At 41.1% G+C, this 21,286-nt stretch overlaps 1 protein-coding gene across 6 annotated transcripts in view; it reads right to left on the bottom strand.

The window, feature by feature from the left end:
• FAM168A (family with sequence similarity 168 member A) overlaps positions 1-21,286 on the bottom strand; it is a 231,489-nt gene that overhangs the window by 177,273 nt on the left and 32,930 nt on the right. For 3 of the 6 annotated variants that reach the window (XM_082749785.1, XM_082749787.1, XM_082749788.1), the window contains exon 1: positions 1,555-1,604. The exons of 1 other annotated variant lie outside the window; for it this stretch is intronic. The gene's annotated coding sequence lies outside the window, so the exon portion shown is untranslated. Of the gene's footprint in view, positions 1-1,554; positions 1,605-11,635; positions 12,230-21,286 lie in introns of those variants that run through there. 2 more of the 6 variants (XM_082749786.1, XM_082749783.1) reach the window with 2 other exon arrangements.

The following is a 21,286-nucleotide window of genomic DNA, read 5'->3' as shown; positions in this document are numbered from 1 at the left end:
GTGGCTCAGCCTGTTACGCATCTACCTTCGGTTCAGGTCATGATCCCAGAGTCCTGGGATCAAGCCCCACATGGGGCTCCCTGCTCTGCAGGAAGCCTGCTTCTCCCTCTCCCACTCCCCCTGCTTGTGTTCCTTCTCTCTCTCTGTGTCAAAAAATAAATAAAATCTTTAAAGAAATAAAATAAAATTACATTTGCAGAAATATAAGTATATTTACAGACAGATTTTTGCTATAAATTTAAAATAAAAGAAGAAGGACAAATTAGAAAACTATGATATGTGGGGCACCTGGGTGGTTCAGTCAGTTGAATGTCCAGCTCTTGGTTTCACTTCAGGTCATGATCTTGGGGTGGTGACACCAAGCCCCATGTAGGATTTCTTACTCAGCGCAGAGTCCACTGGAGATTCTCTCTCTCCCTCTGCCTCTTCCCTATGCCCCTCTCCCAATTCAAAGAAGCACATACTCTCTCTAATAATAAATAAAATCTTAAAAAAAAAAAAACTAGGCTATGTGAAAAAATGATAAAACAAAGGCTAGAAAATATGAGCATCAGCAGAAACAGTTAAGCTTGAAGGACATGATCAGAAAGCAAATAAAGATCATAATCTTGAGTCAGTCAGAGATCGAAATTTACTGTAAAAAATTTATCAGCCACAATTCCTTCAAAATCTTCATATCTGGGGTGTCTGGGTGGCTCAGTCAGTTGAACATCTAACTCTTGATTTTAGCTCAGGTCACAATCTCAGGGTCATGGGATTCAGTTCCTTGCTCAGTAGGGAGTATGCTGGTGATTCTCTCTCTCCCCCTCTCACTCTCCCCCTCTCCTCACCACGCTCTTGGCTCACATTCTCTCTCGAATAAATAAACAGGGGCGCCTGGGTGGCTCAGTTGGTTAGGCATCTGTCTCCAGCTCAGATCATGATCCCTGGTCCTGGGATCAAGTATTGTCAGGATCCCTGCTCAGTGGGGAGTCTGCTTCTCCCTCTCCCTCTGCCCCTATCTCCCCCACCACTTAATGCTCTCTCTCAGTTAAATAAATAAAATATTTTTTAAAATAACAAAAAAAATATTTAAAAAGAAAATGTCCATATCTAAGAAAAAAACACAATCTATATCGTCATAAAAATAGGCATATTCTGACAGGACCCAGATATCTGATTAAAGAGGGAGGAAGGGGAGTTGTATAGGAGCTTTATAAACCAAAGTGTCCTTACAACATCTTCATACAAAGATCAATGGCCCATTTAATAAAATGTCCAGCTTTTAGATAAACAGCATGGTAGTCTGACCAAAAAATTCCTGTATAATTGTTCTCTACACTAAAGATATGTATAATTACCCAAGGCACTAAATTTTATAATAAATAAAACAAGGGGTGCCTGGATGGCTTAGTCATTAAGCATCTGCCTTGGGCTCAGGTCATGATCCTAGGGTCCTGGGATTGAGCCCCAACATCAGGCTCTCTGCTCTCCACTGTCTCTCTCTCTGTCAAATAAATAAATAAAATCTTTTAAAAATAATAATAATAAATAAAACAAGAAATATGACCTTACCTTAATCTCTTTGATCTTCAATATTCTACAACTTAAAAGTTTGATTTCTGATAGCCTGTGAGTTAAGAATGAAACATAAGAGGAGAAAAGAGGAAGAGCAGGAAGAAGATGGGAAGGGAAAGGAGGAAAAGGAAAAGAAGAAGAAATAATATAGACTGCATGTGACCCACAAAGCCTAAAATTTTTAGTGAAAGCATTTACCAACTCCTGAATATACCCTCTTACTATTTCTACTTCTGAACCTTGTGCTACACACCATCATCACCACTAAACCCTTTATCAATCCAATTAAATTCTAAATTCCATTCTAAACAAATTAAAAAACCACATTGTAAAAAATATCATCTCACTCCTAAGTAGAATCTCATAGTACTGGCTTATTATCTGTCCTTATTAGGTTCAGTACAAAAACTACTCACTCGCTACTTGGGATGCACCCTCCAGGAGCGAAAACTATGACGAGGACAGGAGTCCCTGCCATCAAGACACTTCGAGTTAACTGAAGTAGCATACAAAAACAGTTCACTTACATAACAGAGTATTATGACAGAAGCAGGCATTGGATGACTCCTGGAACAAAATGGGGCAGTTGGGGCAATCTTAAGGGTTCTGAAAGGTTTCTTAGGAGAGATGCACCCAACTCCCAGGAAAAATGGCACGAACAAAGGTCTGAAATTGCAAGGTGTCTGTAGGAACTACATTCTACTCAGTATTATCAGCCATAGGAAGAGTACAGGTAGGAGAAGTACACAAGAACAGGTCACAAAAGGCCTAATAGGTTATGCTAAGGAGCTAGCATAGAAGTCCTAATAGTCATGCTAAGGAGCTTAGACTTTAGAGCCAATAAAAGATTTCAGCAAAAGAATGATGTAGACATATACATCTACTGGATACATTCTAGCTGCTGAGTGAAAGGTTTACTAGATGGGTAATACAGTTAGGAGACTATTGTACTTGTCCAGGTGGGATCAGGGTCTGAACTAAGGTGGTAATTAGGAAAGGAAAGGAAAGATGAATTTCAGAAATACTTAGGAAGACTTCTTTTTGGCTGTGAGAGATAAGGGAGAAGACTAAGGGCACAAGAACATGCAATGGGAAAAAGGCCATCTCTTCAACAAACGGTGTTGGGAAAACTAGACAGCTACATACAAAAGAATGAAACTGGGCCACTTTCTTGCAGCATACACAAAAATAAACTCAAAATGGATAAGGACTTAAATGTGAGACCTACAACCTTAAAAATTCTAGAAGAGAGGGGCGCCTGGGTGGCTCAGTGGGTTAAGCCGCTGCCTTCGGCTCGGGTCATGATCTCGGGGTCCTGGGATCGAGTCCCGCATCGGGCTCTCTGCTCAGCAGGGAGCCTGCTTCCTCCTCTCTCTCTCTCTGCCTCTCTGCCCACTTGTGATTTCTCTCTGTCAAATAAATAAATAAAATTAAAAAAAAAAAAATTCTAGAAGAGAGCAGAAGTAGTAATTTCTCTGATATGGACCATAGTGAGATTTTTCTAGAAATGTCTCCTGAGGCAAGGGAAATAAAAGCAAAAACAAACTACCGGGACTAAATCAAGATAAAAAGCTTCTGCACAGTTAAGGAAACAAAAGACAATCTACTGAACGGGAAATGACAGTTGCAAATGATATACTCAATAAATGATTAGTTTCCAAAATATATATAAAGAACTTATACAACATCAAAAAATAATAATAATCCAATTTAAAAACAGACATTTCTCCAAGGACATACAGATGGCCAACAGATACATGAAAAAATGCTCAACATCATTAATCATCAGGGAAATGCAAATCAAAACCACAATGAGGTATCACCTCACACCTGCCACGCAAGAAACAAGTGTTGGCAAGGATGTGGAGGAAAAGGAACACTTGCGCACTGTTGGTGGGAATGCAAACTGATGTAGTCACTGTGGAAAACAGTACGGAGGTTTCTCAAAGAGTAAAAAATAGAACTACTCAATTATGCAGTAATTCCACTACTGAGTATTTACCCAAAGAATACAAAAACACAAATTCAAAAGGATACATGCAGCCCTATGTTTATTGCAGCATTAGTTACAACAGCCAAATTATGGAAGCAGTCCAGGTGTCTGTCAACAGATGAATGGATAAAGAAGAAGTGGTATATATACACAATGGAATATTACTCAGCCATAAAAAAACTGCCATTTGCTACAACATGGATGGATCTAGAAGGTGCAACGCTAAGTGAAATAAATCAGGGAAAGACAAATACCATACAATTCCACTCACGTGTGGAATTTAAGAACAAAACAAAATAAAAAAAGAAATAAACCAAAAAAAGACTCTTAACTATGGAAAACAAGCAAATGATTAACGGGGGGGGGCAAGGGTGAACAGAGAAGGGGGTTAAGAGTACACTTATCATGATGAGCAATGAGTAACAGGAAGAATTGTTGAATCACTGTATTGTACACCTGAAACTAACATAACACTGTATGTTAATGATATTGGAATTAAACTAAAAAAAAAAAAAAAAGACATGGCACAGATTCATTAGCCTGTATGATTGGATGGAGTGCATTTACGTTACAAAACTACAGGAAGAGACTATTTTAACTTTTTGTTTGGGGAGGGGTACAGAATGGAAGAGATTAGAAGTGGACAGGAAAATGAACTATGTTTCAGACCTACTGAATCTGAGGTAAATCTAAATGGATATATGTAGATAGCCAAAAGCCAGTAACATTTACAAGTCTGGAGCTCAGCAGAGAGCTCCAAGCTAGAGATATTTAATTAGCATATGGGTAGCCATTAAAGCCAACAGAATGGGCAAGACTACTTAAGGAAAGAATCTTAAAAAGTTCAATGAGGGGCACCTGGGTGGCTCAGTGGGTTAACATCTCTGCCATTGGCTCAGGTCATGAACCCAGGGTCCTGGGATCAAGCCCCACATTGGGCTCTCTGCTCAGTGGGGAGCCTGCTTCCACCCCCCTCTCTCTGCCTACTTGTGCTCTCTGTCAAATAAATAAATAAAATCTTTAAAAAAAAAAAAAAATCCAGTGAGCCAAGGAACCAACCCTAAGGAATATCAACGTTTACTAAGAGAGCAAAAACAATAAAGATTTCTTCTTAAATACCATCTAGTTTCAATAGCTTCAAAAATCTCTTCTTGCTATGGAAAGAACAACACTGGAAAGAACAAAAACCAAAAAACGTATTCATTAGTATAACTTGTCTAATGGACAAAGTAAAGATTAAGAAATTCAGTAGAAGAGGGCTTTCCAGGTAAAAGAAATAGAATACAGAAAGAACAGGAGCATGACAGCACAGTATATTTGGGGATTTGCTTATTTGGTCTTACAGTAGGTATGCATGTTAGAAAGGCCTTAAAAAGGGGTACAGACCAAGGCCTACAAGAACACTGGGAGGGAACAATCAAGATTGTGGTTTGACTTCATGAACCTTTCTTAAGCTCTCCTTCGCAACACATCCAAATCTCCTTCAAGTCTCACCTCAAGCATTAACTCCTTCAAGCACCTCTCTCTTCCCTGCTCCCCCTGGCAGATCAGGCCACAACCACCACCATCCCCCCTGCCCCTTGTTCATGCCCCCACTATAGCACTTATCCTACTAAGCTATGCTATGGCAATGTGTGGCATGTCCATCTTCCAAAAAAACTGACTATAAATTCCTTAAGAGCAGGGAAATTTAATTTTTGTATGCCATATTTCCAGCACTTCTTCACTGCCATCTAATAATAACTCAGTATGTTATCTGTTGGACAGATGTCTTAAACATATCTGCCGCAGACAAGACTACTAGCTCTTTGGCCTTGGAATGTACTGCAGTTGTGGATTTAGGTTTTTGTTGTGCTTTACTTGTGATAATATTAAAATAATGTAAAATGAGTGTGAGGAGATACAGCCCAGGAAAACACTGAATAACAAAAGAACAGCCTACAGAAAAATTTAAACAATTCAAAAGTAAAATAAAAATAATAGTCATAGCTACCATATTAAGTACCAATTATACGTGTGCCAGTCAAGGTTCCAGGTTCTCTGTCCTTCTTACCTCGTTTAACCCATAGGACAAATCAACAATGGAGTATTATCTCCCTTCTACACGTGCACAGATAATTTATCTCACTTTACTACCCTATCTTGTTAATAAGTTACAGGTAGAAAACTGAGTTTTGTCAGGAAAATGAAGAGCAAACATTGTATACTGCATTCTCCACTTTAATACAGCCTCAATTATTTCATTTTGAGGTGGCAGCACAGTTATAGCAGAACCATGTCCCATAAATTAACCAGGAGAAAGTCTTCTAGCACCTTCTCTGCCCCAACAATTTTTAAGTCTCAAGGGAGAAATTTGAACTGTCCATATACTCCTGCCTCCAAGAAGAACCTTTCAGAAAAGCAATAAACCAAACATAACAAGCTTTGTACCTCTGCATGGGGATTTCAATTTTGTAAACTAGGAGGGGAAAAAAAAAACCCTAACATTTATATAATCCTTTATAGTTTAAAAGGTATTTTCACATTTATTATCTCATTTGAAACCCATTTTACAGATAAGTAAACTGAAGCTTCAACAGACTATTAATAAATTTGGATTTCATATCTCTTAGACAAAAAATTCTCGGTGTTTATGTTGCTAAATTCTGGTATGTATAAGTGATGACTTCCTATTCATGGTTCTCTCTGTACATCAGATGACAGACCCTCCTGGACAAACAGGAAAGGATCATTGTACTAGGCACAAAAAAACGCACAAAAATTCTGACCCAAAGAGTTAAGTAACTTATCAAAGTATGAAATGAAGTGCTAAGGTGATAAAACAAAGAATTAGTATTTAGTAAATAAAGAACTGTCAATGAGGTAAAAGCTCTAAGAAAGTGCTGTTTCACAGCTCACAAAGGCTGCTATTTACCCCCTCCCATTCCTATTTCCAAGTATGATTGACCCACATCTGGATAATCTGATTAGCCATAAATGCAAACTGGCTTCCTCGTGCTATCTAGACTATGCCTGTGTGTGTGTATGTATGTGTACACATACATCGACTGATATGTGTATTTATTTTTTTATTTACACATACATATAAATAAGTATTGATAATAGGATTATAGAAAATAATTTTGCCTCCTTTTACTTATTTTTTTCAAGATTATATTCATTTATTTATTTGACAGAGACACAGCAAGAGAGGGAACATAAGCAGGAGGAGTGGGAGAAGGAGAAGCAGGCTCCCTACCAAGCAGGGAGCCTAATGTGGGGCTCAGTCCCGGGACCCTGGGATCATGACCCAAGCTAAAGGCAGACACTTAACAACTGAGCCACCCAGGAATCCCTCCTTTTACTTTTTATAATTTCCAAGTTGTACCATGTGTATATGCTATTTTAATGGTGGAAGAAATAAAGCTCCTTTTAAAGTTAAAAAATAATAGATAAAAATTAGGGCACCTGGGTGGCTCAGTCAGTTAACCACCTGCCTTCGGCTCAGGTCATAATCCTGGAGTCCTGGGATTGAGTCCCACATTTCTCTCCCCCTGCCCTTCCTCTCTGCTAGTGCGCGTTCTCTCTCTCTCTCTCAAATAAATAAACCTCTTGCAAAAAAAAAAAATAATAATAATAGATAAAAATAAAGCAAGTCACAAAAGAATACTTACACTATGATTCTATTTATATAAAGTTGCAAAGGTAAAAAAATATATATTGTTTAGAATATGCACTTGTTTTGGTAAAACTATAAAGAATGAAGACAAGAAAGTGAATGATTCACACAAAATTCAGGGAAGTGGTTACTTATGAGGAAGAGAAATGGAGAGACATTCAATCAGGCAGGGAATCACAAGAGGCTTTAAAGGTACTACAGATTTCCTTTTTAAGCCGAACAGGAAAAACATCCATCTTCAATTTGTTCCATTCCTTAAAGATGTATGTTATATGCACTTTATAAATACGGTTTAATTCACAATTTAAAAAGATACAGAGTTAAGAAATCAGAATTTGGGAGCTGTAGCCCAGACTCTTCCACTTACTGTGTAACCTTAAGCAAGTCATTTAAACCCTCAGAGCAGTTTTTCTTCTTATTTTATAGACGAGGAAGCAAACAGCTAAGACATATGTTTAGTACTTTACTGATTAAAGTTCCTAGACTATGGGGCACCTGGGTGGTTCAGTGGGTTAAAGCCTCTGCCTTCAGCTCAAGTCATGATCTCAGGGTCCTGGGATCGAGACCCGCATCGGGGTCTTGCTCCGCAGGGAGCCTGCTTCCCTCTCTCTCTCAGCCTGCCTCTCTGCCTACTTGTGATCTCTCTTGTCAAATAAATAAATAAATAAAATCTTTAAAAAAAAATAAAATAAAGTTCCTAGACTACAAATATGCAAATATGTAAACATGAAAATATCCAAATAAACTGTGAGATGATAATCCAAAGTAATCCTTTAATAAATTATAGAACACAATACCAAAAACTTAATGCAATGATATACAAGGCAATGCACATTCTAATATCTTCCTATCTCATAATAATGGCAACAATATTTTTTAATATGTAACCAACCCACAGTGTTAAATACTTTCCATGGATTATTTTGTTAAATCCTCAAAATAATCCTATGGAATTATTCTCTTAATGCCCACTTTATAGATAAGACCATTGTGCCTAAGGTCACACAGCTAGCAGTGGAAGGTGGACCCACTTCAGAATCCACACCTTTAACCACATTAGTTATGCCTCACTTCTCTCACTATATTTAAATCATCTCTCTCCCAACAATGAAAACTCCTTGACAACTGTTTTTTGTTCATGTTCATCTCCCCTGACATTTAGCAGGTAATAAGTAAATAAACACTGAACAAATAGTTCATATATATAAGGTTTTCAGGTCATAAGGTTATTTTAGGGCATAAACTGAGTTGTTTCCCTTGACAGCCTTGCAAAGTATAGAAGTTTTTGTTTTTACTATTTCAACCATATTTAAGTGTACAATTCAGGAGAAGTAGGTACATTCACAATGTTGTGCAACCATTACCACTAAGTATGAAAGGTTTTTAATGACTTCACTGAAATCACTTAGCTATCAAGTAGTGGAATGGGAAATTTGAACTCAGGACTCTCCACCTCTAAATTCACAGGCCATTCATTACCAAGGAACCTGTCTACCAGTACCTCCTCTGTTCTCTCCTTACCAGAACATCAGAAGAATCAAACAAACACTTTATATACATTTCCACTGTACAGGTGCCCATAGCTGTGAAGGAAGAAAAAATCCACTAAGACATTTCTCCTAAGCGATTAGTTTTCATTTTGAGCTTTCAAAAGCCAGAGCTTTAATATAAATATCTCACCTCTAGCTCAAGCCTGCAGATCCACAAAAGCAATGTCTGGACCCCAGAGTAAAGTTATGAGAAATACTTGCATTAGTTAGATTACACTCTCATCAAATTACAGGTAACTGCTCAAACCTGGTCTTTATTATAATAAAGCTTCCTTATAATAAACACTTTCAATTCCAAGGATAAGGCCAACCTTCCATCATTCTGCCTATTTTGGAACTACAAAAAAAAAAAAAATCCTAAATTTTGGGCATTTTTATGTGCTCCACTGTCAAACCAAAGAAAATGGCTTATTTACAAGCTGAACTCTGAAGCCTGAACAAAAACAGAATCATTTGATCCTGTTGATGCCAGTTTTATCCTCTTTACATCCCTCCCCACGTTTTCTCAGTCTGAGCTCTAATCAACAGCCACTTCATGTTTAACATATCATAGTTAATGCAATTAAGTGCAGAAAATTGGATCCCTAAAGCTGTTTCCCCCAGTCACACCCCTTTACCTTCCAGCATCACCAATAGGTCATAAGAATAAACATATCATGAAGCTTTAAAGAAAATTGATGAATAGATGGAGACATTGTTGCTGCAGTTAATGCAATGTGCCTATATCAATACCAACCCTTAAAAAAAAAATAAAAATGATTCTACATGCTTTATTTATCCACATCTGACAGAATTCTGACCACCTGAATTCCTTTAGAAGAAAATTCGATCTATAGAAATATAGTCCAATTATTTTAAATCTTATCTAGTAATGCCAAAAGAGAATCAAATGAAAAACTCCATCAATACCAAACCATTTCACCAATGAATATTTATGACATTTCCATATTTCCTGTCTTCTCTATGTTTACATAAAGCAGTGGTGCCAAGATTCATCTCAGGATTATTAGCCTGCAATACAATGATGGGCCTAATTGCCTTGCAAACCAGGACACCAATAAATGGAGTCTTCAGACAATCAATTTTAAGGTGGGGGGGAGGCCTAAGCTCTTTCTACATACGTGCACATTGCCTGACTAGAAAATAAATTCAGCCTCATATTTTTCAGTGTCATTCATGGGTTCTCCAGCAAAGAATGCTCCCTTAAATACCTCAAGCTCATCAAATTTATTTAATTCCAAATTCCAGGACTAATTTTTAAATGCACCAAAGGGACGGCAGAAAAGAGAAGGCAGAGACATCCTACAGAAAGATTATCTATCACGTTCCAGTTTTATCTTCTCCACCTTTAGTTCAAGAGTAGGTTTTTTTCCCAAACTTTCTTTTTATAATAAATGAATAGAAAACACCCTCCCCTGCTTAATTCTGCTTTAACTGAAGCCCCTCTTAACTTTACCCTTAGGGTTGATTTACTAATAATATTAATACAAATGAAACAAAAAGACTGAAATAACAGCTTAAGACGTTCTCTAGGAAAGGGTCTTTAATGCACCTTCTCTGTCCCTTGCAAAGTCCCCTCTGATTACTGTTCCCCCCCTAACCACAGCCTCCAAAGCCGTCCATTTAAGTCCAACCCCTGACTCCCTGTTTCTCTTGGAGGACATCAGAATCCTTCCTCTCTAGAATCATCCAGTGTACCTCTTCCCAGCCCTGCTCACTGCCCCACTCCATCCTCCCTGCTCCATCCATACCTGCAACTCAAGGTTTCTCACTCGTTAAATAGCCTCTTTGCCACCTTACCATCAGCAACCACCTCTGCAGTTCTATGAGTTCATCTCAGGCACTGCTTCTCCAAAACTCCCTCTGCCACCTCGGCCAAGGGACATTTTCTTTAAGATACCATCCCCCAACCTTGTTCACCACCTGCCACTATTCTTTCAGTGAGTATAGCCCAGCAGCGTCTTCTGAGCCCTCTGCCTCAAGCCTGCACCCAAGGAGCCACCATGCCTTTTCCAGTCGTTCTAAAATCACCCTAAATCCCATCTCCTGTACCCATCTCCAATTTCAATCTCTGCCTGACCATTTTGGGCCTAACTTCTAATTTACCCCCCTCCTGCCAGCTCACCATCACACTCCTCTCACCGAAAGTCCCACCCCCACCAGCTCCTATTCCAACCTCCATGAGCATTCCCCAGAAAAACCCTAAATTCTACTCCTCTGTTCTCCTAACCCACGTTATTCCATAAGTCTCCACAAATCCCACCACCCAGAGATGGCAAACGCCCACTTCCAGCTCAGGTCTCAACCGGTACCAAGCCCCTTACTCCCAGCTCTACCACCTCCATCAGTCTGCTCTAAGTCCACCCCAAATTCCACTCTCATGAATTAACACCCCTCCCCCAGGGTCCTATCCAAACCTGCAATCCCACTGTGTATTGAAATCATCCCCCTACCCTGCACCCCGGCTGGATCCCAAGCTGTCAACTGCTCCAAGCCAACCCCAAATCCATCACCCTCATTCAGTCCCCTCCCCCATTAAAAGCCATCCCACTCCACTCTCATCATCCATCTCGCCCAAAACCATCCCAAATTCCACCCCCACCTCCCAATCTCACGCTCCTGTCCCATATCGGGTCAATCGCTATTAAAAGTCCCCTTCCCTTGTCGCCCCCCCCCAACCTGCTTGGGTCCCACCCTCACCCCACCCCCAGCCCCGCGCCAGGGCAAGTCTCCCCTGCCAACCCGCCGTTCCATCGCAGCCTCAACCCCCTTCCCCCAACCCGCGCGGGGTCTCAGCAGCCCCCACTCTCATTCTCCATAAGTACCGGCCCAGGCTCCAGGAGAGCCGACCGGGGGAGGAGGGGGCGGTCTCCTCACCGGCTAGCCGCTGCAGGCGAAGACGACGGCGGAGGCGGCGATGCCCTTGTCTTCTCTGGAGGCTACAGTGGCGACGCTCTCGCTCCCTCGCCCGAGTCCAGTAAGGTGGCGGATGGCGCGCAGGGAACGGGAGCCTCCTCCTCAGACTCGGCTCTGAATCCTCTGCAGTAGCCGACGAAGAGCCCGACGGGTGGGGGGAGGGGCGCTCGGCTGCGGGCGAGGGAGAGGGAGGAGGAGGCGGAGGGAGGGGGCGGGGGACCGCTAAGAAGGGCGGGGAAGGAGGAGCCTGCGCGGCGCCGCGACACGTCCCACAGCCTCAGCGCGCCGGGACCACAATTCCCAGCATGCCCTGCTCCGGCCCGCGCGTGGCCTGCGCGGCCTGTGCTGGCAGCCGCGCGCCTTATACCGAGGGGCCGAACCCTTCCTGGTTGCGGACAATGAAGTAAAATCCACCATCCGCTGGCGGCTTTTGTCGACTCAGAGACCACTTGTGAGGAAAGTTAAGTGCCCTCTTCTCCAAGTAGCAATGTTTGCAGCGTCACCAACCTCTTTACGCTGAAACATACATCCCCGGCTTCGTCCCTGCTGGACTACATTTCCCAGCATGCCCCACAGCCTCCCGCCCTTCTTCCCGACCCTTCTCAAAACGCGGTACTACAGTTCCCAGGGGGTGTGGTGCCTGCGAAATGCTGGGAGATGCAGTTCTCAGTTCTTCCTCCATGTTAAGAAAAATAAGTGAAAGAGAAGAAAAAGGGTGGGAATATGCCAACCCACTGAGAAGAGGCCTAGATGGGATAGATCACCTGAGTCTGTATTCTCTTCGCCATCCCGTTGCCACTGTCACACCAGAACTAATGCAGCAGGTTCTTCCTGGTCTCCCTGCAATTCAGAGGACACTTTGGCAACTGAAATCCAAATGTGAAAAGAAGATTTGACCCTGCTCCATTACTTTCCAATTTTTACCTTAAAAAGAGAATGAAACATTTTAGGAAAGATGAATGCACAAGGTGGTTATATGGGATTGCTGATTACAGGGGTAATGTAAATGTCCGTCAATAAGGGCTAGTTAAATTATATATACAAACAATGCAGTAGTAAGCAGCTGTTCAAAATAATGGTATAGATCTATTTATTGACACGAAAAGCTATTCACAATTTATTCTTGAGGGAAACAAACTGATTACAAAACGTTTAAAATGGTATAATTTATGTGATGTGTGAGAGGATGTTCTATAAGCATAGAGGGATTTTAGGAAAGAGGTTCCTCAAAATATCATTAGTGATTATCTTGAAGGAAAGGGTGTCAGGTTTCAAGTAATTTTCATTATCTTACTGCCTGAATTGTTTAAAAAGATCACATAGTTTAAGTTATAAGACTATTTTCAAAAAATGTAATTTCCAAATCCAGCAACCATACTTTGCTGCCTAAAAAGCTTATCATGGGTTCCTATTCCCCTCAGTGGTGCTTCAGGATGAGGCCTTTCTGGTTTTTCTGTGAGCTCAACAGTTCCACTATTAAAACAAATAATGGTGGTAACTTACAATTTATAAAAGACCGTTAAATCAGTACAAAGAATGTTCTCTATTTTCATTGTCTATTCTCAAAATTTTCCTCCTTCTGGTCTTTCCACAGCCATTTCCTCCTTTTCTCTTCATTCTTGAAACTCAAGCCAAAGTCCTACCTTCCCTAGAACATATTTTAGGCACATTGATCTTCCTTGTATCTGAAATCTTATAGCACTGGTTTTAATCTGTGGGCCAAATATCTCTGTGGAGATGGGGAGTGAGGAGGGAGGAACAGAGTTATTGTAAAGGGTCTGCAAAGCTCTACTTAAACAAAACATTGTCTATAGACTGAATAAGTAAGTCTTATACTTAAAAACATAATTTGCCGCCTTCTGTGTCCAGCTCTCCTAACATAATGGAATATGGCATCAGACAATCTCTGATGTAGCATAAATTCTATATCCAATTACAGTATTTTTAGATTTTATAAGTCATTATTCCTTGATGTTCTGAAGACCAAAACATTCAAGCTTCACTAGCCAGCCCACTAGAGAACAGCAGGCCTACCTGAGAAAGGCCAGCTTTCCTATATCAGAGGTTAATGCGGTCCACAGCCCCTGCTGCAGCCAATCTCTTCAGCTTCACTCCACCTACTGTACTCTAGTTACACTCCTATTCCTCATGATTCACTTTCCCCAAGTATATCAGGCACTGTCATTTTCAAACTGCCTATCTCATTTTTCAACCTATTAGCCCAGCCTTAAAATAATAGTCCACCCACACCCCCCCCCCAAAAAATCCTAGCCCCTCTGCTCCCTTTTCTGAGAATGAGAAAAGTACCTATGATCTGTTGACTATGTGACCGACAAGTCCCTTCCTCTCTCTAAGTGTTGCGTTGGCCACGCCCTCTTCTCTCTTTACTCCCTCTCCTCCTTTTTTCCACTTCTTCTACTGGCGCAAAATGGGGACTAGGTGAAGATCAGAATTAGAAGGGATCTAATCTGGCGAGCAAGTAAAGCATTATTAGATTTAGAGGCCTAGGTATGAGAAAGTTTACCAGACTAGGAATCTGGGAATCAGATGATAAATCAGACCTTGCTATGAACATGCTGGGTGACCTTTAGTTAAGTCTCTTAACTTTTCTGAATCTCGGTGTTTACATCTGTAAATTGGAAGGAATGATTCCTGCCCTGTCACCTCAAAAGTTTATTAGGAAAATCGAATAAAGCAATGAGTTTAAAAGTGCTTTGAAGACTGTAAAGTGGCATTTATAGTCCAAAACCTTCATCTAATTGGAGGATTCTGTCTCCAAAACCCTGCCAAGTGTTGGCAGGTAAACTATTTACTCAGAATTATACCATTATTAATGAAATTATTAAACTATTTCAGGAATCAACTCTTAAGTCAATTTTAGCCCTTGATAAACTTTCCATATAGCAAAAACAATTTCTGATTTTTCTGAATTTTTTTCTTTATTGAATTTTCATCAAGATATATTTTTTCTATTAATTTTATAAGAAAGGTTAGATTCATCAATTATTTTTTAACTTTATCTATTTTTACTGATTATTCCTTCAGCTATTTTGAAGTTTCTAGTCATTATTTCCACCAATTCCACCTTTTCCTGGAAGAGATTTGAACCACTGTCATTTTTATTTTGTGTCGATTATTTCCACCAAGTGGAATTTCCCCTGGGGTCAACTTTGCAATGTTTAATATTACCAACGAAGATGGGATCATTCAGTTTGCTTTTCCATCCATAATAAATTTTTACCACATGTAGTTTTAGCCATTTTCAGTTTTATTTTGTGCTCATTATTTCCACCACATCTATTTTTTTTTTCCTCTGCAACCCCACCTAAACAAACTCAGGAACAAAATGACAGTGTCAAAATGCTAACCTTTGCCTATTACTATCTGATTAACTGGGATTGTGAGATGGTTTTGTATCAGCTATGTTAATGAGTCTATTTGAGCTCTCTTTTTCTCTCAGAGCATCTCTTCAAGAGCATTGACACATGTGTGAGCTGGACTATTACTTTAAGAATTGCTTTAGGGTTGCCTGGGTGGCTCAGTTGATTAAGCAGCCCACTCCTGATTTCGGCTCAGGTCATGATCTCAGGCTTCTGGGACCAAGCCCCATGTTGGGATCCATGTTCAGCAGGGAATCTGCATCAGGATTCTCTCTCTCCCTCTGCCCCTCTCCCTGCTTGCTCCCTCTTTCTCTCTTTCAAATAAATAAATCTTTTTAAGATTTTATTTTATTTATTTGTCAGAGGGAGAGAGAGAGAGAGACACAGAGCACAAGCAGGTGGAGAAGCAGGCAGAGGGAGAAGCAGGCTCCCAGCTGAAGCAGGAACCCGATGTGGGGCTCCATCGCAGGACCCTGGGATCATGACCTGAGCCAAAGGCAGATGCCTGACAGACTGAGCCACACAGTCGTCCCTAAAATAAATAAATCTTAAAAAACAAACAAACAAATAAAAAGAATTGCTTTAAAATTGCAGGAAAGAGCTGCCTGGGTACCTCAGTTGTTAAGCGTTTGCCTTTGGCTCAGGTCATGATCCCAGGGTCCTGGGATGGAGCCCCATGTCAGGCTCCCTGCTTGGTGGGAAGCCTGCTTTCCCTCTCCCATTCCCCCTGCTTGTGTTCCTGCTCTCTCTCTCTCTCTCTCTGTCAAATAAGTAAATAAAATCTTAAAAAAAAAAAAAAAAAAAAAAGAGTTGCAGGAAAAATGGACATTAGAGACCATGTTAGGAAAACCAATCTTTAATGAGCCAGGTACTGTGCTGGCATCTAAGATCCATTATCTCATTTAATCCTTCAGCCTAAATTTCCTTCACATGCCCACTTTCTAGTAGAGAAAATTAAGACTCAGAGAGACAGAAAAAGAAGTCAAATTAGGATCAGAAACCTGGTCCTGGTTTAACACTCAGCACAATTTGAATGTTTATAAGTTCCAAAGTTATGTAACTTAATTTTTAACTTTTGCAATCATCTTAATGGAAAATTAAATGATTTTTTAGTTTAGCTAAGACGAATGAGAGAAATACAGGACTATAAACAAAGCATCCACAAAGAGCTTCTGTAAATTAAAAATAGAATTACTGTACAATCCAGTAATTCCACTGCTGTGTACTTTCTCAAAGAAAATAAAAACACTGATTCAAAAAGACATATGCACCCCTATGTTTATTGCAGTATTATTTATAATAACCAAAATATGGAAGCAGCTCAAGTGTCATTGATAAATGTCATTCATTGATAAATGAATGGATGAAGAAGATGTGGTATATATATACAATGGAATAGTACTCAGCCATAAAAAAAGAATGAAATCTTGCCATTTGCAGCAACACGGATGGATCTAAACAGTATAAAGCTCAGTGAAATACGTCCGTCAGAGAAAGATAAACACCAAAGGATTTCACTCGTATGTGGAATTTAGGAAACAAAACAAACAAACAAAACAGGATTTTAACTCTAGAGAACAAATTGATGGCTACCAGAGGGGAGGTGGGTGGGGATGGATGAAACAGGTGAAGGTAATTAAGAGCACACTTACAGTGATGAGCACAGATCAATACATAGAATCGTTGAATGACTACATGGTACACCTGAAATTAATAGATACTGTATGTTAATTATACAGGAAATTAAAGGTTTTAAATATATATTAACAAGAGATTTTTATAACAGCAAATGAGACAAGGAGTGTGAAAATGGTGTGTAAATGACCAAATCCTGGGCAAGTGGAAGTTACTGCCATTTGTGATGCAGGCTGTTATATGAACCTGTTATGCACTTTGTCAGAGTGCTAGAGAATGAGTAACATAATAACATTCAATACATGGGTGTCGAATGACCATCCTAATATGTAATTCTAACAACCAATAGAGGAATAAGATTACAGTCTGTCCATCTATTCTTTAAGACCCAAGTAAGACTTCAGGAAGTCTCTCCTGACCCCTGGGCTAGGTTAGAAGCCTACTGGGCTCCCATAGACTGCTCACACTTTATGTTCACTGTCTGTTTACCATTCTCAAGGACAAAGACCAGAGTGGTCTGCTTCTCTGTGGCCCACCTAAATCAGTTCGGCCTTCGGTTTCTACAAGTGTAAGGCTTTCATAAATAGTGATTGAATGAATGAATACATCACTCAGTTAGAGGCACCTGGCCGGCTCAATTGGTAGAGCCTGCAACTCAGGATCTCAGGATTATGAGTTTGAACCCCACACTCAGTGTAGAGATCACTTAAAAATAAAATCTTAGGGGCACCTGTGTGGCTCAGTGGGTTAAAGCCTTTGCCTTCGGCTCAGGTCATGATCTCAGGGTCCTGAGATCGAGCCCCACATTGGGCTTCTACTCAGCAGGGAGCATGCTTCCCCCTCTCTCTCTGCCTGCCTCTCTGCCTACTTGTGATCTCTCTCTGTCAAATAAATAAATAAAATCTTTTTTAAAAAATTAAGGCAAAGGTAAATCATAAATAAATCTGCACAAACCAATTACAGCTCCTGAAACTTCCGTGAAGCAGCAGGCAGTTGAAGAAAAGAGCCTTGACATTCTGGGTCCAAATCCTAACTCAACCAGGACTGGAGGTGAAATCACTTCCCCTCCTACACCCATTTTCTTTTCTTTTCTTTTCTTTTTTTTTTTTAAGATTTTATTTACTTACTTACAGACAGAGATCACAAGTAGGCAGAGAGTTGGGGGGGGGGAGCCCGATATGGGGCTCTATCCCAGGACCCTGAGATCATGACCTGAGCCAAAGGCAGAGGCTTTAACCCACTGTGCCACCCAGGTGCCCCTACACCTGTTTTCTTATCCATAAAATGGCTGACCTTGCACAACCACCCCTCGCCCCAGGGCAGGTAAAAGAATTAAGGTACCAGATGTTTTGCAGGTTCTGAAAAGCTGAAGTGAGGGTTGTTATTGACAAAGACCAGAAGAGAATTAGCAGGAAAGTTTATGTTTAGGATAATTTTTTACATAAAGTCGCTTAAGTTCATAAACTTAAACAAAAAAAGCATTCCAATTATAGTGAGTTAAACTGTGTCTCCCAAAAAGATAATCCAGTTTTTTTTTTTTTGTTTTTTTTTTATTTATTTGTCAGAGAGAGAGGGAGAGAGAGCGAGCACAGGCAGACAGAATGGCAGGCAGAGGCAGAGGGAGAAGCAGGCTCCCTGCCAAGCAAGGAGCCCAATGTGGGACTCGATCCCAGGACGCTGGGATCATGACCTGAGCCGAAGGCAGCTGCCTAACCAACTGAGCCACCCAGGCGTCCCAAGATAATCCAGTTTTAACCCTCGTACCAGACTCTTGATTTCAACTCAGGTCATGATCTCAGGGTCGTGAGATCAAGCCCCATGCTGGGCTCTTCAATCAGCGGGGGGAATCTGTTTGAGATTCTCTCTCCTTCCCTCTCCCTCTCCTGCCCCTTCTGCCTTCTCTAAAATAATAAATAAATAAATCTTGAAAGAACAAGAAGGTAGAATCTTGGCTGTTAAAAATCTTAGGATGATGGGGTGCCTGGGTGGCTCAGTGGGTTAAAGCCTCTGTCTTCGGCTAGGGTTGTGATCCTGGGATCCTGGGATGGAGCCCAGCGTCTGGCTCTCTGCTCAGCGGGGAGCCTCTTCCTCCTCTCTTTCTCTCTGCCTGCCTCTCTGCCTAATAAATAAATAAAATCTTAATTAAAAAAAAAAGGGAAAGCCTAATATTTAAAAAAAAATTAAAAATCTTAGGATGAGATGAGATCCATCCTGGATTTAGCGGGGCCCTAAATCCACTGAGCAGAGCTGTCTTTGTGAGAGAAAAGAGGTTTGAGACACAGAGGACACTGAATGGGAAGGCCATGTGAAGATAAAGGCAGAGAGGGGCACCTGGGCGGCTCAGTGGGTCAAAGCCTCTGCCTTCAGCTCCAGTCATGGTCCCAGGGTCCTGGGATCGAGCCCCGCATTGGGCTCTCTGCTCAGCAGGGAGCCTGCTCCCCACCCCCCAGCCTCTCTGCCTACCTGTGATCTCTGTCTGTCAAATAAATAAATAAAATCTTAAAAAAAAAAAAAAAAGAAAGGAGAAAAGAAAGGCAGAGATTAGTCACACAGCCCCAAGCTAAGAAACACCTAGGACCACCGGCAGCCACTAAAAGAAGGGAGGCAGGGACAGACCATGGCTGGCTTTGAAGATGAGGAAGGGGGCCATGAGCCCAGCAACTCCCATGGGCTAAGCAAAGGTAAGAAAAAGAAAAAAAAAAAGAAGGGAGGCAGAGAAGGATTCTCCTTCAGCCTCCCAGAGGAACCAACCTTGCTAACACCCTGATTTCAGACATCTGGCCTCTCAACTCTGAAAGAATAAATTTCTGTTGTTTGAAACCACCAGCTTGCGGTAATTTGTTAAGGTAGTCCTAGGAGACCAATATAGCAGTGAAGCTGGAAAGCCAAGTAATCAAGTAATTAGCAAATATTTTGAGACACACCCCCAATAGATTCAGAAGATTATATATTGGGAAATATTGGTTCCACTTAATTTGTCCATTCTAACAGCAGCTATGAAAAATTTGTGTTAATGTCCATTGTCTTCGAACCTGTTCCCTTTCTCTTTTTAATTCTTGGTTCTTGACATGTCTCCTGGGATGGCCCATACTTCAAACGAGTAGGAAGAATTCTGGTGTCATACAAAGTGCACAGACAAAGGAGACCAGATCTGGGTTCATATCCTAGCTCAGTCTCTTAAAGGCTACAACACTGGGAAAATCATTTGTCCTCTTTGAAACTTCATGTCTTCCACTGTAGGATGTGACTAATATCATCTCCTTTATAGGGTGAAATGAGTTAATTCATGGAACATGCAGTGCCTGACCCAGGAATTTTATAACTGCCTTGTCCGGAGGGCAATAGAGATCTTTTCTTTCTTTTTATTTGGGTGATGTTTGGATGGTGGGGGAAGGTAAAAGAAGGAGCTCCCAATTTTCATTTCAACTAGAAGGTGGGAAATCTTTCCAGAAAGAGAGGAAGAACAAAAGTACTGTTATTCCCAGAAAAGCTGAATTTCCTCTGGGTGGGTGGGGCCATGGACCCCCATGGAAGAAGATGGACAGTGTTGTATACTTAGTCATTATTCACTGAGCATAAGGTACTGACTCCTACTTTAAAGTATTGACCCCAGAACTTTGCTCATAGTCTAGGGGAACAGTTACATTTCAGTGTGATCAGTGCTATAGTGGGAGAAAGAAGGGGGCTGTAGGAACCTAGAGGGAAAGCCTCACCCAGGCCAAGAGGTCAAGTAGAAGCCCAGGGTTACCACCTACAAATTATCCTCTTATAATTAAGCTCCAGGAGGTTCCAGGATTTTTATCTAGTTTACAGCTATGTCCCCAGCACAACAACAGGGCCAGACATGAAGTAATCATTCAGGAATATTTGTCACATGAATGAATATAAATTCTCGCACAGGACTTTAGCCTCTACAAAGCCCTTCCAACTGTTCACCCACACACACAGGTATAATCTCATATTCATTCATTCATTCATTCATTCATCAGGCTTTTCCTGAGTACCCACTATTTGCCAGACATGATATCAGATTCTGTGTGCCAAACAGACAAGATTTCATAAAATTCAAGGTCTAAGAGAACAAAAGACGTTCCTTATGTAATCTCCATGACCTCTCTACCCTGGCCTAGCTCCCCTGTGCCCTGTGTTGATGTTCCCGTAGCTCAGCCACAGGCTCCAGGAAAGCATCAGATTCCATTCAGAAGAGGAGAGATGAGTCCTCTCCCCAGCCCCGTGCTGTCCACAGTCACCTGAGCCCCCAAGAAGTCAAGGTTCTCATACCTGGAGCCTCAGCAAGACCCTTCTCCAGCTTCTGACTCTATAAAGGATCACAAGCAAAGCAAATCTCCTTGCATTGCCAAAGATATAAGGATGCTCCACAAAGGAATTCCTGCAATGGCTGCTGGGGGTTTGGATGGAACGGCGGCCAAGAGAGGGGTCACCAGCCCTGCAATTATGAAGTCCCACTCTGGACTGAGTTCCTTTTGGAAAGTTTACCAAAGCAGAAACTCTCGAATTATACTGTGAAGGATGAAGACAGCAGAGAGTGAAGGAGCATGTTGGGGGCAGAGGAAACCTCCCCTGAGCTCAGGAAAAC

The sequence above is a fragment of the Mustela nivalis genome, assembly GCF_964662115.1.
Source record: "Mustela nivalis genome assembly, chromosome: 9".
In the NCBI taxonomy this organism is placed as follows: domain Eukaryota; kingdom Metazoa; phylum Chordata; class Mammalia; order Carnivora; family Mustelidae; genus Mustela; species Mustela nivalis.
Note: the sequence above shows the minus strand (reverse complement) of the source record. Positions and strands in the feature narration are given on the sequence as shown.